General features: G+C 36.2%; 1 pseudogene; it reads left to right on the top strand.

The window, feature by feature from the left end:
* Positions 1 to 2,512: 2,512 nt before the first annotated feature.
* LOC101087274 lies at positions 2,513 to 2,881 on the top strand (annotated as a pseudogene).
* The last annotated feature ends 14,836 nt before the right edge of the window (positions 2,882 to 17,717 follow it).

Here is a 17,717-nt window from a genome sequence, read left to right as displayed (position 1 = left end):
GCTTGAAATGACTTCTTTCTGTGTGATCATGCCGCCAAATTGAATGATAGGCTTGTTTATCTCATTGGAGGAGTTTCATTTTATGGATTGCTTGTATACATAATTTTGTTGTCAAATTATTCAAAACATGTATATGGTTCCAGAGTCAAATCTACAAATCAATTAAACTCAGAGAAGTCTAGCTTTCTCTCAAGACTTACTATCCATTTTATTCCTCTAATATGCAACTGTATTTTTTTCCCCAATAGAAAACTACTGCTTTTGGCTTTGTATTTTTATTCTTTTAAAAAAGGTAATATCTTCTCCACACAGAGACTCACCCTTGAATTCTTCCCGTCGTTGGATAAACCTTAGATTATTATACACATCTTTGTACATCTTATATTATTAACCTTCTACACCCGATTTCCCAAAATGGGCAAAATAGGTATTTAACTCCTATTAACGGGTCAATGTGGGAATCAGATGAAATAATGTGCAAAGAGAAGCAAGCCTAATTGCCATATAATAGTCATTCGGTTACTGTTGGTAAAAGTTGAATACGGAAGGAGACCGTATTTTTGACATGGCGTATGAAAAATCGGAAGAGATAAGCAGTAACTTTGTCTTCATATTTGGTGTGTGGTCTTGACAAGCCTGACAAGGGCTACAGGGTATAGGCCCATCTGGTAAAATTGAAAATTCTCAGGAAGCAATCCATCCAAGTGTGGCTTTTACAAACTGCATGGAAGTACATCAAAAGGCTAGAGAAGAATTTTCTGTGTCTAGTTTCTGCAGTACTTGCTCTGGCCAAATCATAATCTTTAATCTGTCAAGACGTGCATCACGAAGAGTCATCAGACTAGAGCTGATTTCTTGGCAATAAGATGAATCTTATTTTCAGATAAGAATGCTTTTACCCTACAGACATCGCATTCTCTACTTGCCTCGGCATTTCATTTGAAGAGTTCAGAGCACCCATATTTCTCATACAGCAGAAGAAAGGAAAGTCCAAAGGATGGAAGGAAGGGAGAAATGGAGGGAAGATAGGGAAGAGGGGAACAGAGGAAGGTAGACAGAAGAGAGGCACGGGGAAATTTATCAGTTACTCACTGTGGTCAACATATCTCATTCATTCCTAGATTGGCTAAATAATGATTATTGTGGGCTTACTCTGAGTCAGATACTAAATCAGATATTACAGACACACCGGCAATGTGATAAACATGGTCCCTACCCTCAAATTGCTCATATTCTAGTGCTGACCACACACAAGAGACAAAATGAACAGGTTATGTCATCATCCCTTCCAAAACCTTCTTGCAATTTTGTTATAATAATCGAAATAAAAGTAATATTACCGTGGCTTCGAGGCCACATTTACCTGGTCCCTGCTTAATCCACAGACATCGTCACTTATTTCTCTGTAATTCCACCCACTCCAGACATACTGGTCTCGCAGACACAAACACATCAGTCTCATTTCCCACTCAGTGTCTTTGCATTTGCCTCTTGCTTCTTCCTTGCACGCTCGTTCTCTAGATATTTACATACAACACTTACTCACTTCTGTGGTAAGCATAATAATGGACCCCATCTTAGAAGATGTCCGTGTCCTGATCCCTGGACCCTGGGAATATGTTATGATCCAGGGCAAAGGGGCTTTGAAAATCTGAGTAGTATTAAAGGACTTGAGATGAAGAGTTTGTCAGAGAAAGCTAGGATGATGGAGGAAGGTAAGAAAAAGGTGATGTGATAAGACTTGATCCATTCACTTTGAAGATAGAAGAAAGGAGCCCTGTGCTAAACATGTGGACAGCCTCTAGAATATGAAAACAATGGGGAAACAAATTCCTCTGTGGGGTCTTCAGAGGTATGAAAGTCACCTGACACGAATTTTATCCCAATGACACCCATGTCAGACTTCTGATCTACAGGACTGTGAGATTCTGTGTTGTTCTAGGCCACTAAATTTGTGGTAATTTGTTATAGCAGTAATAGAAAACTGACAAAACTTTATTTAGGTCTCTGGAAAACATCACCTCCTTAAACAGGCCTTTTGTAATATATCTATCTACAACAATCTTTATTCTATTACTCTCTAACAATTTGCGCCTCTATTTTTCTTCTTCTTCTTCTTCTTCTTCTTCTTCTTCTTCTTCTTCTTTTTCGTCTTCTTCTTCTTGGAAAATTTATTTATTTGAGAAAGAGAGAGAAGGTGCAAGCACTAGCAGGGGAGGGGCAGAAGAGAGGGAAAGGGTGAATCCAAAGCAGGCATGAGCAGGGGAGGGGCAGAAAGAGAGGAAGAGAAAGAGAATCCAAAGCAGGCTCCACACTGTCAGAACCCAGCCTGACATGGGGCTTGATTTCTGAGCCAAAGAAATCAAGAGCTGGACACATAAGTGACTGAGCCACCCAGGCACTGTGCCCCCTGCTTTTCTTCTTAATGACTAGCATGACTTCAGGTTATATGATCTGTTGCCTTTCTCTCTCCCGGCCATCGTGGCAGCTGCTTTTGGTCGGGTCCCTCCTGCACCAAAGGCAGGAAGATGGTGGCTGCAAAGAAGACGAAAAAGTCACCGGAGTCCATCAACTCTAGGCTCCAACTCGTTATGAAAAGCGGAAAGTACGTGCTAGGGTACGAGCAGACTATGAAAATGGTTAGACGTGGCAGAGCGAAACTGGTCATCCTTGCCAACAACTGCCCAGCCTTGAGGAAAGCTGAAATAGAAAACTACGCCATGTCGGCCAAAACTGGTGTTCATCACGACAGTAGAAATGCTACTGAATTGGGTCCAGCATGTGAGAAATACTACAGAGTGTGCATACTGACGATTATTGATCCAGATGAGTCTGGTATCAGTCGAAGCACCAGTCGCCAGAACAGACTGGTGAAAAGTAAATCACACAGAATTTTTCTTTAATAAGACCAGAGCTTGTTAGAAAACAAAACAAAATTATATTATTTGTTTATTGTTTTTCTCTGTCTTCAACAACATAATATGAGCTCAATGAAGGTGGTGAATTTGTTTATGATTCTGGACACCACCCACAACCTTGAACAACGTCATGCACGTGCTAAGTGGCACTCAAAATAACATTGCACGAATGAATGAATGAATGAATGAATGAATTTCAATTACATAAGGATGAGTGCCAGGTACTCTAGTGGTGTATAACAAGATAAACCACCTTGTCCGAAGGTTCCACAAAAGTGTCTTGGGGTTCAGTAAATTTTAAACTGCTTTGAGTATTTTAATTATGTATTTATAAGCTATCCTCCACAATGGATTATTAAGCTAATGACAGGGACTTGGTTTTATCTGTCCCTGTATCCCCTGCCCACAGTAGGTTGTGAGGAATTGCTTGTTAAATGAATGTGCACTTGCATGACAATTTTTGAGGCAGTCACAGAGGACGTTGATAAATGTTTGTGTTTCAGCTGAATATTACTACCTTAATAATGGATGAAATAGCTATGCTGTTTTCTGCTACTGATGATGAGACATAAGCTGGTTGAAAAAGGACATTTTTCCAGAATGGATAAACACATCATTATATCAATGTCAATAAGGAGAGAGAGAGAGAGAGAGAGAGAGAGAATACACCCAATTCAGACAAGCACTCATTTTCTCTTGAAAACAACACCAAAGTTATTTGTTTCAATATTTTTTCAAAGAAGGAATCCAAGTTTTTCATAAAAGACCAAGAAGTAAAATTAGGTGTGTTAAGGCCAGACTGAACGCATATAAACTGACTCTCTAATAACCATCTGGTTAACACTTTTCTGGAACAGTTGTCAATAAGTGGATTCTTTTTCTTAGAAAGGTGTTTGGGATCACTGTGACCTGATTCTGGACCCTTCTGGGCCATGTGTGTTAGGTATTTACTTTTGCAGATTTTCTTCCATCACACTGCCAGGCTCCATGTTACTGATGGGCTAAATGCTGGGCTCTGCATCTGAGCAATTTCTCCTGTTCTTCTGCCTCCTCATTCCCACTCTACTTGTTCTTTTCCCATTTACTATTTACTATAATTTCTACGCTCCATGGTAGACATGTGCTTGTTAATTATGCCAGAAGAGAGCTCACTGTCTATTTTTACCATGCATGGCAGACATTAGCAAAATTAACTGGTTTGTATTGACTTGATACTGTTTTGTTAATCACGTGTTTTGTGACTTATGTTCTCTGATGGCACCATGTGGCTGTCCTTGGGTCTGTGCTATTTTTATTCACACACAAAACAAAAAAAAATCATTTTTAAAAGCACCAACAAATTCCCTCCAATGTGTGGCATATGTAATCATTTTGAAGTCACTTTGGGCATTTTTACAACCATGATGCAGTTACTTAGATATTTTATATACCAAGATTTTTGTAATTATTTATTTTATTGGTTTTGGAATATCTATAAAAATAACCTTTTATCTCTCAAATGTCAAGGGAACAGGAAAGTTGAGAGAGCCTATTTTATTTTAGTAGACAGGCTCTGAAATGAACTCACAGGAGAACATCCTGGGTGTCCAGTTGATTCCTGGGACTTGAACAAATATTCATTTCACAGAAATGAAACCTGAATTAAAGATCTTAAAAGACAGGAAATATAATTTCCCATCTGGTCTGATCAGACACTATTCTTTACAAATAGGCAAAGTAACCCCATTAAAATATAGTTAGAGCATGTTATTCTTCTGCCGTCTGAAGGCTGACCAGTTCACTCACAATAACAGCCTACATGACTTTGAATGTTATGTGCCCACCCCTGCCTCCATCTGTCTTGCCCTTACATATGTGACCTTGTTTCCTACCACTCACCCCAGCCGCGCTGGCTTCAGGGACATGTGAATACACTAAGCTGGATCTCTGGTGAGGGATGTGTATTTTCTGTTCTTACTGCACACATTTCTCACTAAGATATTTTCTCACTCTCATTGATGTCATGTCTCTGGACAAATGTCACCTTATCTGGGAGACTTTCTTTACATGAAATAAGTACACAACTTCATATGATTTATCTCACAAGGATGTAAGTTTTCTTTTAAAACCCCTTTCTGAGGTAGCTTTCACAACAAATAAAATGTATGATTTTAATCATATAATTTCATACAATTTGATTAATGTATACATCTTTATAATCATCAGTATAATCAAAATGTATAAGATTTCATCACTTCTCAAAAAGTCCTCTTCTGACCAGGGGTGCTCAAACTCCCACTTCGGGACCAGGCCCACTGATCTTCCTCATAACATAGATTAGCGTTCCCTATTCTAGAAATGAATACTAACGGATTCATACAGTAATCGCTCTCTTGTATCTGGCTTCTTTTCCTCAACATGTTTTTGAAAATCGTCCATGTTATTTGTGTACCAGTAATTTGTTCTTTTTATTGCCAAACAGAATTCCATTGTATGGATTTACCACAATTTATTTATTCATTCATCTGTTGATGGGTATTTCAATAATTCCAGATTTTCACGATCATCAATAATACTATTACGAACATTTGTATACAGATCTTTCCATGGACATATATTATCCTTTTCATGGGTAAAAGTGGAATTGATCAGTCATATGATAATTATACATTTAACTATTATTTAATTAAACTATTTATTTTGACATATAGAGTCACATAAAATTACAAGAAATAATACAGAGATACCCCAAGTACCTTTTAGTAAATTTCTCCCAATGGTAACTACGATACAATATACAACCAGGAAATTGACAATGATATAATCCATAAATCTTATTCACATTTCACCAGTTTTAAGTGTACGTGTGTGTGTGTTTATGTAGTTTTATATGATTTTATCAGTTTCAGGTATGTATTTCTACCACCATATTCAAAACAAAACACAGCTCTATTATGACAAGGATCTTTTTTGCTGCCCTCTATGATAAAAACCACCTTCCTTGGGGCGCCTGGGTGGCGCAGTCGGTTAAGCGTCCGACTTCAGCCAGGTCACGATCTCGCGGTCCGTGAGTTAGAGCCCCACATCAGGCTCGGGGCTGATGGCTCAGAGCCTGGAGCCTGCTTCCGGTTCTGTGTCTCCCTCTCTCTCTGCCCCTCCCCCGTTCATGCTCTGTCTCTCTCTGTCTCAAAAAGAAATAAACGTTAACATTAAAAAAAAAAAATTAAAAAAAACCACTTTCCTTCCCCAATCTCAATGTCTATCTGATCCTTAGTAACCACTAATCTGTTTTCCATCTAAATAATTTTGTCTAATCGAGAATATTATATAAATAAATCCATGGAGTATATAACCTATTGATATTGTTTTTTTCTCTCTGTATAATTCCTTTAAGATTTACTCAAGTTGTTGGAGCACCTGGGTGGCTCAATCGCTTAAGCGTGTCAGGTCATGATCCAAAGCTGGTTCGTGGGTTCAGGCCCCATGTTGGGCTCTGTGCTGACAGCTCAGAACCTGGAGCCTGCTTTGGATTCTGTGTCTCCCTCTCTCTCTGCCCCTGCTTCACTTGCACTCTGTCTGTCTCTCTCAAAAATAAAGAAACATTAAAAAAAAAAAAAAAGATTCACTCAAGTTGTTGCATATGCCAATAATTTGTTCCTCTTGATTGCTAATTAATATTCCAATTGTGGTATGGATGCACCACAGTTTCACCACTTACAGAAGAACATGGGAATTGATTCCAGTTTGTGTTTATTATGGATAAGACTGTTAAGAATGCTTTTGTTTAAATATAGTTTTCATATCTCTGAGATAAATGCTAAAGAATGCAATTGCTGAGTCATATATGGTAGTTGAATGTTTTATATGAAATATCAAATTGTTTTCCAGAGTGGCCTTAGCATTTTGTCCTCCCATGAACAGTGTATGAGTGATCCAATTTCTCCGTATCTTCCCCAACATTTTTTAAAAATTTAGCCATTTGGATAGGCATGCAGAGCTATTCTACTGTGGCCTTAATTTGCATTTGGCTGATGGTAATGCTGAACATCTTTTTATGTGCTTATTTGTCATCTGTATATCCTCTTCAATAAAATGTCTGTGTATGACTTTTGCTCATTTTCTATTTGGACTGTTAATCTTATTGTTGAGATTTTTATTTTTTCTGTGTATACTCTAGGTCCCAGTCTTTTTTTTGGATACGTGGCTTACAAATATTTTCTCAGTCCGTAGCTTCTTCTCTTCGTACTTTTAACAAGGTTTTTGGCAGAGCAAATGTTTTAAGTTTTGATGAGATCCAATTTATTAGTTCTTCTTTTTATGGGTAATGCTTTTGATATCAAGTTTAAGAGCTCTTTGCCTAGCCCCAGAACCTGAAAGTTTTCTCTGATTTTTTTCTAAAAGTTTTACAGTTTTACATTTTACATTTAAATCTATGATTCATTCTGAGTTATCTTTTGTATAAAGTGTGAGGATTAGGTCATGGATTTATCTTTTTTTGTTGTTTTCATTTATCTTTTCTCTTTTATTTTCTTTACTTCCAACATTGTTCTTCTTCAATATTGTATTGGCCATTCTGGGTCTTTCATCTCTCCATATAAATTTTAGAATCAGTTCCTTGATATCTACAAAACAACTTGCTGGGATATTTGTTGGGATTGCACTGAATCATGGATCAAGTTGGAAAGAACTGACATCTTGACAATATTGAGTCTTCCTATGAACATGAAATATTTCTCCATTGATTAAGTTCCTTCATTTCATTCATCAGAGTTTTATAGTTTTGTTCATATATGTCTTGCACATATTTTGTTAGATTTATACCCAAGTATTTCATTTTTTGTATGCTAATGTAAATGATATTGTGTTTTCAATTTCAAATTCTACTTTTCCATTGTCGGGATATAAGAAAGCAATTGCCTTTTGCATATCTTGTATCCCGCAAATTTGCTATATAATTGCTTATTATTTTAGGAGCTATTTTTTTAAATTTTTTGAATTTTCTACATAGATGATTATGTCATCTGTGAACAGACAGTTTTATATCTTCCTTCCCAGTTTGTATACCTTTTATTTGCTGTCTTGAATATTGTATTGGCAATAATTTTTATTATGATGTTAAAAAAGAGTGATGACAGAGGAAATCCTTGCCTTCTACCTAATCTTAGTGTGAAACTTTCAAGCTTCTCACTATTGTATGATGTTAACTATAGGATTTTTGCAGATAGTTTTTATCAGGTTGAGAATATTCTCCTCAACTCCTCGTTTACTTAGAGTTTTTATCATGAATGGAGATTAGCACTACTATCTTTTTAGATTATTGTATTGTCTTCTAAGTTGTCTTCCTACCATTCTTGATCCTCTTTAATCTATTTTTAAAGTAAGTGCAGGGGTGCCTGGGTGGTTCAGTCGGTTGGGCATCCGACTTCAGCTCAGATCACGATCTCAGGGCTCGTGAGTTCAATCCCTGCGTCGGGCTCTGTGCTGACAGCTCAGAGCCTGGAGCCTGCTTCAGATTCTGTGTCTCCCCCTCTCTCTCTCTCTGCCCCTCTCCAGCTCATTCTCTCTCTCTCTCAAAAATAAATACACAATAAAAAATGAAATAAAATAAATGCAGAGCGATATTGGTAACATTTATATCAGAACTCATTAATCAGTACACCCCAATAAATTCCCCTCTCAGAGAAAATCCAAACACCTTACAATGACCTACCAAATCCTATATGATCTCGTCCTCTCCCCTAGTCTTACAAGACTTTGATCTCATATCTTTTTACTTTTCTAGCACATTCTAATCTAACATCACTGTAGCCTTTCAGTGCTTAAGTATTTCAGCCATTCTATTTACTCAGGGCCTTTGCCCTCGGTGTTCCCTATGCCCAGAATGGCATTCCACCAGACACCCACTTGGCTTCAGATTTTTACTTCAGATTTTCCCTGAAGCACTTCTGGCCATCTCTCCTACCCCCAATCTTTGCAACCTTGTCTCTTGTTTACTTTTTCCCTTTTGTCACCTTCATTGCCTATGTGCCACACGTGTCCATGGTCTATTGCCACAATAATGCTGCATAACAAATGACCACCAAGACTCAGTGGCATACATGAGTCTGTGGGTGGCCCAGATAGCTCTGCTGATTACTACTTCGACTCAGTGTTCTTGGCTAAGCTAACATCATCCGAGGTCTACCTTTGGTTTGGATAGGCGCATCTTAGTCTAGGATGGTGTCTCAGCTCATTCTCATGGGAGAAGAAATATTCAGAGACAGAGTAGAAATGTACAAGACATCTTTGGCCAAGGTGTGGAACCATCACACTGTCACTTACAACACATTCTGTTTTCCAAAACAAGTTTAAAAACTAGCCTGTATTCAAGGTGTGTGCAAAGCCACACTGCAAGGAGGCTTAGATAGAGTAAGATAATTAGTTAAAGTCAAAAAATCTGGTCAATCTACCACATTTCATGATTATTAATATACTTTGCTTATCACCTTCTGCCTTTACAGAATATAAGCTCTAAAAGTTTAGGCAAGAGTTTTGTCTATTTTATTAAATGCTTTATCCAAAATGCCTATCATTTTTTTTGGCACACAGAAGGAATTCAATAATTATTTGTTGCATAAGTGGATAAATGGAGACCTCTTTGATCTACAACCTTAAACACCTTTACAGAGACTGTAAGCTCTTTGAGGGCAAATACTCTGAAATCATTTTTTTTTTTTTAATTTTCAACACTTGAAACAAAGGAAGGCATATAAAGGGTATGGAGTAAATTTTTTTTTGTATAAACAAATGAGTAATAAATGAGTAGGTCCTAGATGGGAAATGAAATGAAAGGGAAATCTTCTAATGGTATTAGTTTGTTCTTTTAGATGAATTTTTCCAAGTGTTCTCTTCTGATTTTAAATAACTTTTTGGAAATAGTCTTTCTAATACAGAATGGAGTTCATGGCTTTTGAAATAATTATGGCAGTCTTCAGGTGTATTTGGCATATAAGATTAGAAAGAAGCATCTGCATAAAGCTATGAAGAAAAAACCTGAACATTAAGATGTGTTATGTCCACCTAACTGTGGAGATTAACATAAACTGTAGAAATTAAACTATGATTTGGGTTGAGGACTATATCATAAGTTTCATTATGATTAGCATGACTTACTCATGATTGACTTTACCATCAAGGTTTTGCCAAACTTCCAGACAGAAGAGCCTACTGGTTTCATTTAAATCCAGTTTCAATTAAATCCAGAAGTATCATTACTTCTACTCTAAAATTACCCCAGAGATAATCTCAATCTTATTCACTCTTTGACTCTCATGTTAAAGGATGCAGTTTGGAAAAAGTATACTTAGAATATTCCTGCATCTTTATCTTCTTGAGAGGTAGATAATTTTTTTATAGAATGGTTTTAAAATCCAAAGTGTTAGAGCCATGTGCACTTCATAAAAGGCTCACTGAGCCATGCATTCTTGATTTCTATACTTCTATATTTATGTACTTTTATATATATGTACCATACTTTCATAAAATGCCTATTTTAAAAACTATATTTATGTGTATAATCTTACTTAGGGAAATTAAAACACTTGAGAAATACTACATCAAATTTTGAAACCAATAGATCTGTTCTAATTCCTATACCTCATAAAATCTATTTATCAATCTGGACTTTCTTATATTAAATTAAGAACTTGAATACATTTTCAAACATGCCCTACTTTTTAAAAAAAGAGACTTAATCTCCTTTCCTCTGAGTGCTATCTTGGCTTCCCACATCTCCTCTTAGCCTCTTCTTCAGCCTAGTGAAAAGGTTTGTGGTATAATTTATAGATTTCTTCATAAACCCAGTTACTTTTTCCTACATAATAAGGAACAGAAATTAAATCAAAAGTTCATTATTGGGACACACTAGTTTTATTCTCTGTACTACCTGCATTTAATTCTCATAAATGCTGATATATTTACATTTTGTAAATCCACATTCTACATTATTTGAGGATAATTTGTATATATTCCCCATACATTTCAAAATCAGTTTGTCAAGGTGGGGGAAAACACAATACGACACATAGGATAAAACACTAGAGATGACTCCAGTGTGATAGTATTTAAAATAGTTATTGTCCATCGCTATATAAATATCTCTCAGTGAGAGACTAAATGATTGGCCATGTAAAAGTGCTGATGAGAATCACCGCATATAGAAGTTAGTTTTAACTGACTGCCAATGTTTACTTTAAAGTTGTAAAAAGGCAGAGTTTCAGGAGTGAATTCAAAAGGGCTGAATTCATTTGACTGCACTGTTTCAATGGCATAAACATGCAACCTCTTATTCAGGCCAATAGCTAAGTTCTCATTTCACGAGTTAGACATTCCAAGACAAAGCAGAAAGAGATGTGTTAAAGATTAGACTTGCAAATTTCAGAATGCAGAGTGTCAGTCTAGTGATGTTAAAACATCCATTTAGAATAACTCACAGAGTAACTGCAGCATATTACAAAGTGGAATCATGAATATGCAATCAGCAAATGGTTCTGGAGCCTGATCACCATCTCTTGTCAATTACAGCAGTCACTTTCCGTGATGGTACCTTGGCACTTTGACAGTGATTATACCTTTACATGATGTATTGCAGATATTATGCTTCAGTTGTTTACAAATAGAACCATATCTTACTCTTTCACTGTAAGAATAGAGTGTTTTAAGTAAGGAAAATATTCCTCATAATAAATCTTCCATTTAAGTCATTCATGCATGATCAGACTGGGAATATCATACGATGCCACTACCACATGACAAAAGCAACCCCCTTGCTCCTTCTTTCTGCTATGCCTAAAAGTGAAGTAACCTGGAGCTTTTTCAGGTTAACTAAAAAGAAACGGGATAGAGGATTAATTCACAACATAGTGCCCATCACTCTAGAAAAGCAACCTAGTCAAAAGAGAAATCTGTTTTTAAATATAAAGCAAAGTTATAAGACAGACATATAGCAGTCAGTCAGGGCAAAATTATCTGGATCAGATATATTTTGGCTGATTCTCTTACCTATGAAAAATTGCTTATTTGCTTATATGTAGGTATCAAATTCGCCTAAAAATGCAATCTCAATTGGTTTGCTTAGAGAGTAATTTTCTCCAATGCTTAGTTGCCTAAACTTCAGGTGAAAGTACGAGGGAGACTGAATAATCAGATAATTTCTCAATTTGCCACTTAATTGTATCACTATATTAATATAAATTTTAAAACTTCATTATCCTTTTTAAGTGTTTATTTTATTTTTGAGAGAGACAGAGAGAGAGAGAGAGAGAGAGAGAGAGCCAGTGGGAGAGGGCCAGAAAGGGAGGGAGACAGAGGATTCGAAGTGGACTCTGCTCTGACAGCAGAGAGCCTATGCGGGGATAGAACTCATGAACCATGAGATCGTGACCTGAGCCAAAGTCCGACACTTACTCAAGTGAGCCACCCAGCACCCCAGAAACCTCATTATTTAAGACTGCTTTAGGGTATGTAAACCTATCCATTCATATTTCTCTTAAATATTGAGGATTTTGCTATTCATATATATGTTATGTATAAATGTTAGACTTAATTATTTGTAATTTTCTGCCCACATAAAGCTTCACAGATTCAACAATTTATGTTTAGCTATTGACTCAGGAAGTTCAGAAATCCACAGTTATGGAACACTATAACTAAAATAAACTGTGCAAGTCATATTGTTGAAATCACTTTACTCTCATCACCTTTCTGTGCAAACATTTTTCAGATAAGAATGGAATTTGGTACAGGTCACATAGCTAAGGTCAAAACCAGATCTTCAAATCAGAACTCTGGTTTCACAATCCAGTATCATTTTTACCACGCCACAGTCTTTTTATGTTTAATGGAATGGTATAAAGGAATAGAGGGAGAGGGAGATAAAAGGGAAGAAGTAAACTGTAGGACAGTGTCTCCCTGGAAAAACTAAAGCCTTAGATCTAAACATAGAATTGTGGAATGATCTAGATCTTGAAATGTCCCCTCACAATAATGGGATATTCCTCACAGACAAGATGAACTAAACTGTGGTACAGGACATTAAACACAACCTTAGAAAAAAGAACAGAGTACAGAATTTCTAAAAATAAGCACTAGCATTTCAGCTCCTCGTTTTCTGTAACATTTCTCCACAGTCCACGTCCATTAGGCTACATAAGAGGTTATATCACACAAAATAACCACTCACAAAATAGTGCTCATTTGGGGGAAATTGTTTCATATCCAATGGGAAAGGAAGCTAAAATCACCAAGACTGTTTTAGAGAAAAGAGGATCTGAGAGCTGCTGTTCAAACGTGAGTGATATAAAAAAAGAATGGTAGACAATTATTCTCCATAGGTATGAAATAGGAAAAAACAATAGAACCCGTTATGGGCAAGGTAGACAAAGGGCCCAGCTCTGAAGGAAATATTCATGAATTGAAATGATTTTTCCCTAGTCATTTTAAAATATAGAACAACTTGTTCTGAATAATTCAATAATATTAAATTTCAAACATGAAATTAATTCAAAGGCATAGTTGAGACTGTAGACTAACAAAAACAGAGAAGGACACAAAATAATAATAATCTTAAAGTGACAAGTAAATTAGAAGCACCAATGAACATCACAGTCATTATTAAAATTGGATCTTTTCATAGAGGAAAAGACTGAAATGACTCTATCCAATGTAGGCAAAGATATTAAGTCAGAGAGAACCCAATAATAAGGAAAGCAGCTAGGCTCAAGGAAAAGAGGTGTGTCTGAAGTAGAAAACAGATCAAATGAAATGGAAGATACATTAAAATATTTATGAAAAGCTTAACACCTAAAGTGAGAAAAGAACTAAATCTGTAAATGGAGAGAGTATAGTTTTCTAGGAAAATGTAAGATTGGCCACAAAACACCAAGATGTTTTATTTAAGCTACTGTTGAAAGATAATAATCAGCAAAAGGAACAAGACAGACTAACATCAGAGTTACCATAGAAATCACCAATGCTAGATGACAAAGAAATATTTACTAATGTTGCTCACAACATTGTACTTGAAGTCCTGGCGAGCACATTATGCCAACCAAAAAAAGCCAACTGGGAGGAAGACATACAACTTTTTCTTTGCAGATGGCATGATTGTCTATGTAGAAAATAAATAAATAAATAAATAAATAAATAAATAAATAAATAAACAAAAAATCCCAAACTCCTAGAACTAAGAGTGAGTATAATGAAGTTGAAAGACACAAGACTCATATAAAAAAAGTTAACTGTTTTCCTATATACCAGTAATGAACAACTGGAATATCAAATTTTAAAAATTTACAATAACACAAAAATGAAATATTTAAGTAGAAATTTAACAAAACAGGTGCAGTATCTAGATGTGGAAAACTTCAAGATTCTGAAATCTTGCAAGAAATGGAAGAAAATCTAAATAAAGAGATTATCCATGTTCGTGGATGGAAAAACTCCATTCTGTTAAAATATCAGTTACTCTCAACTTGATCTTCATGCTGTCTCAATCAAAAAGTCAGTAGCCTATTTCACTCATACTGACAAACCAGATCTAAAGCTTTTATGAAAAGGTACCAGATTTTGAGACCTCCTCTAAGGCTATAGTAATCAAAACAATGTGGCATTGGTGAAGAACAGACACTTAGACTAGTGGAACACAATAGAAAGCCCAGAAATAGACTCAAATGAATAAATTCAACTGATCTTTCAGAAAAGACAGAGGCAACGCAACAGAGAAACAACAGTGTTTTCAACAAATGGTGCTAGAACAATTGTATGTTCATATGAGGGTAAAAATCAACCTAAATACAAACCTCACATTTCACAAGTTTACCTCGAAACAAATCATAAATGCAAACGTAAAATGCAAAACTGCAACACTTGTAGAATACGTATGAGAAAACCCGGGCAGCATTTATTTGGGGGGGGGTCTTTAAATATAAAACCAAAACATGACACATGAAAGAAAAATTAATAAACTGGACTCTATAGAATTAAAAACGTCTGTTCTGCAAAAGACGGAAGAGAATGTAAAGAAAATAAAGAGATTAAGAGAACATGAAAAAGAGCTACAGACTGGAAGAAAGTATCTGGCAGTACATATCTGATAAAGGATTTTTATCCAAAATATACAAAGAACACCTGAAACTCAATCAGAAACAAACAACCTGATTTAAAAATTTGAAAAACGATCTTAAGTGACACCTCATCAAAGAAGATATAAAGAATGAAATATACACGTGGGAAAAGATGCTCAGCACTATTTCTCTAGGAAATTGCAAATTAAAACAACAATGAGGTACCACTACACACCTACTCAAAAAATTAAAATCCAAAAAGCTGACATGACCACTTCCTGAGAAGGATGCCGAACCACAGGAACTCTTAATCATTACTCGTGGGAATGACGAATAGTACAGCCACTTTGAAAGACAGTTTAGCAGTTTCTTACAAAGCCCAACACCGTCTTACTATCTGATCTAGCAATCGTGCTCTTAGGTATTTACCCAACTGATGGGAAAACTTATGTCTACATAAAAATCAACATGTAAATGTTTATAGCAGCATTATTCAAAATCACGTACAAAAACTGAAGGCAATCAAGATATCCTTCAACAGGTGAATAGTAAACACACTGTGCTATATGCATACAATAGAATATTATTCAGCAATTAAAAAATGAGCTATCAAACATGAAAAAGGCATGAATGAATTTTAAATGGATTATGCTAAGTGAAAGAAGTCAGTCTGAAAAAGCTGCATAATATATGATTACAATTATAACATTGTGGGAATGGCAGAACTATATAGAAGCAAAAAGATCAGTGAATGTCGGAGTTGGGAGGAAGAGGGAGGGATAGGTGAATCACAAAGGATTTTAAGGCTGTGAAATTATTCTGGATGATACTAGGCATTTGTTTAACACCTGTAATGACCGACCACGATGACATTGTACGCTTGTAAAAACCCATAGAATTTTAAAGCATAAAGAGTGAACTTAATGTATGCAAATTAGAGAAAAATCATTTAAAAGATTAGGGTCTCCTGAGAGGAAACACAGAATGTGATAAAACTATCTATCTGCAGTATAAAGGTATGAAGCAAACTCACCTAACAGGGCGGGGGAATAATATACTTAAGTAACTTTGGAAATGAATGGAATTTGTAAAAATAAGGAGAAAGGAAATTGTACATAAATCCTATACTGTTGTTCATTAAGTTGTTTCCCACAGGGTACAGGTGAATGATTCTGATCGCTGTACATAAATACTAAAATTGAACAATTAAATAAATGGACAGTGAGTGGTGGGTGCCAGCTTTCTCCTTATTGGAGGGAAGTCCAAAGTCAGTGAGGAGAGTGGGCTCAAATGTTTCATCTGGTAATGGATTAGAGTTGCAGCTATCAGAATGCGCTCATATTTAGTTTATAGAGATAAAGAAGTTTATATACATACATTTGCTTGCTCTTTCAGCTGAAAGGTCCCAGAAGCAATGACACCCCAACAGCAATGAGCACACCTAGTATTCAGATCTTGGTTTCAAATACCAAGATCTTCTCCAGAGAGAATAGAAGGGAGGAAAAAAAGTATTATATACCAAGGTTCTTAATGAGGAGGTAAAATGTTATGGGAATGTAGAATGTGATACATTAACAATATATATTATAAACCCACAGAGCAACCCACAAAAAGCATAAAATAAGAGATACAGTGAAGAAACTTATGATGGAAATAAAATGAGATAAAAATACTAAAGCCAAAAAAGGCAGGGGAAAAAAAAGAACAGATGGACCAGTGTAAAACAAATAGCAAGATGGTAGATTTAACACACAAACCTACAAATAACAAATTATAGGGGCGCTTGGATGGCTCAGTCAGTTAAGCATCTGACTTCGGCTCAGGTCGTACTCTCACAGTTGGAGCTCTGCATCGGACTCTGCTGACAGCTCAGAGCCTGCAGCCTGCTTGGGACTCTGTGTCTCCTTTTCTCTCTGCCCCTCCCCCGCTCATGCTCTCTCTCTCTCTCTCTCTCTCTCTCTCTCTCTCTCTCTTTCTCTCTCTTTCTCAAAAAAAAACATTAAAATTTATAAATTAAAAAAATAACAAATTACATAAAGATTGATGACTCTAACTTAAAATCAGGGATAGAAAGAAAAATTAAAGGAGCCCAATCCAACTGCACGCCCTTTAAAGACACACATAGAAATACTTAACAAAACCAAAATGGATACATTATTGAAGAGAAAATTGCAATAATAGATACATACATACATACCCATATGTAATAAAGCAAGTAGAATAAGACATTAAAAGGTTACATTAGGGGCGCCTGGGTGGCGCAGTCGTTGAGCGTCCAACTTCAGCCAGGTCACGATCTCGTGGTCCGTGAGTTCGAGCCCCGCGACGGGCTCTGGGCTGATGGCTCGGAGCCTGGAGCGTGTTTCCGATTCTGTGTCTCCCTCTCTCTCTGCCCCTCCCCCGTTCATGCTCTGTCTCTCTCTGTCCCAAAAATAAATAAAAAACGTTGAAAAAAAATTAAAAAAAAAAAAGGTTACATTAAGGAGTCAGTTGCATGATGTTAGACAAAAAGGTAAATGGAAGAGAAAAGAACACCTAGAAATAATCCAAGAACACACAGTCACCTGAATTAGTTACCTGATTAGTGGGGGAGAAATGCCCTTTTCTACAGTGATGTTAGAATGACTAGTTAACCATATGGAAAAAATTACAATCCTTAAGATTTATATTCGACCATACTCAAAAATGAATTGGATCTCAGTCCTAAATATAAAATTAA

Source organism: Felis catus, chromosome D4 (assembly GCF_018350175.1).
Source record: "Felis catus isolate Fca126 chromosome D4, F.catus_Fca126_mat1.0, whole genome shotgun sequence".
In the NCBI taxonomy this organism is placed as follows: Eukaryota; Metazoa; Chordata; class Mammalia; order Carnivora; family Felidae; genus Felis; species Felis catus.
This window is presented reverse-complemented; position numbering and strand designations above follow the sequence as displayed.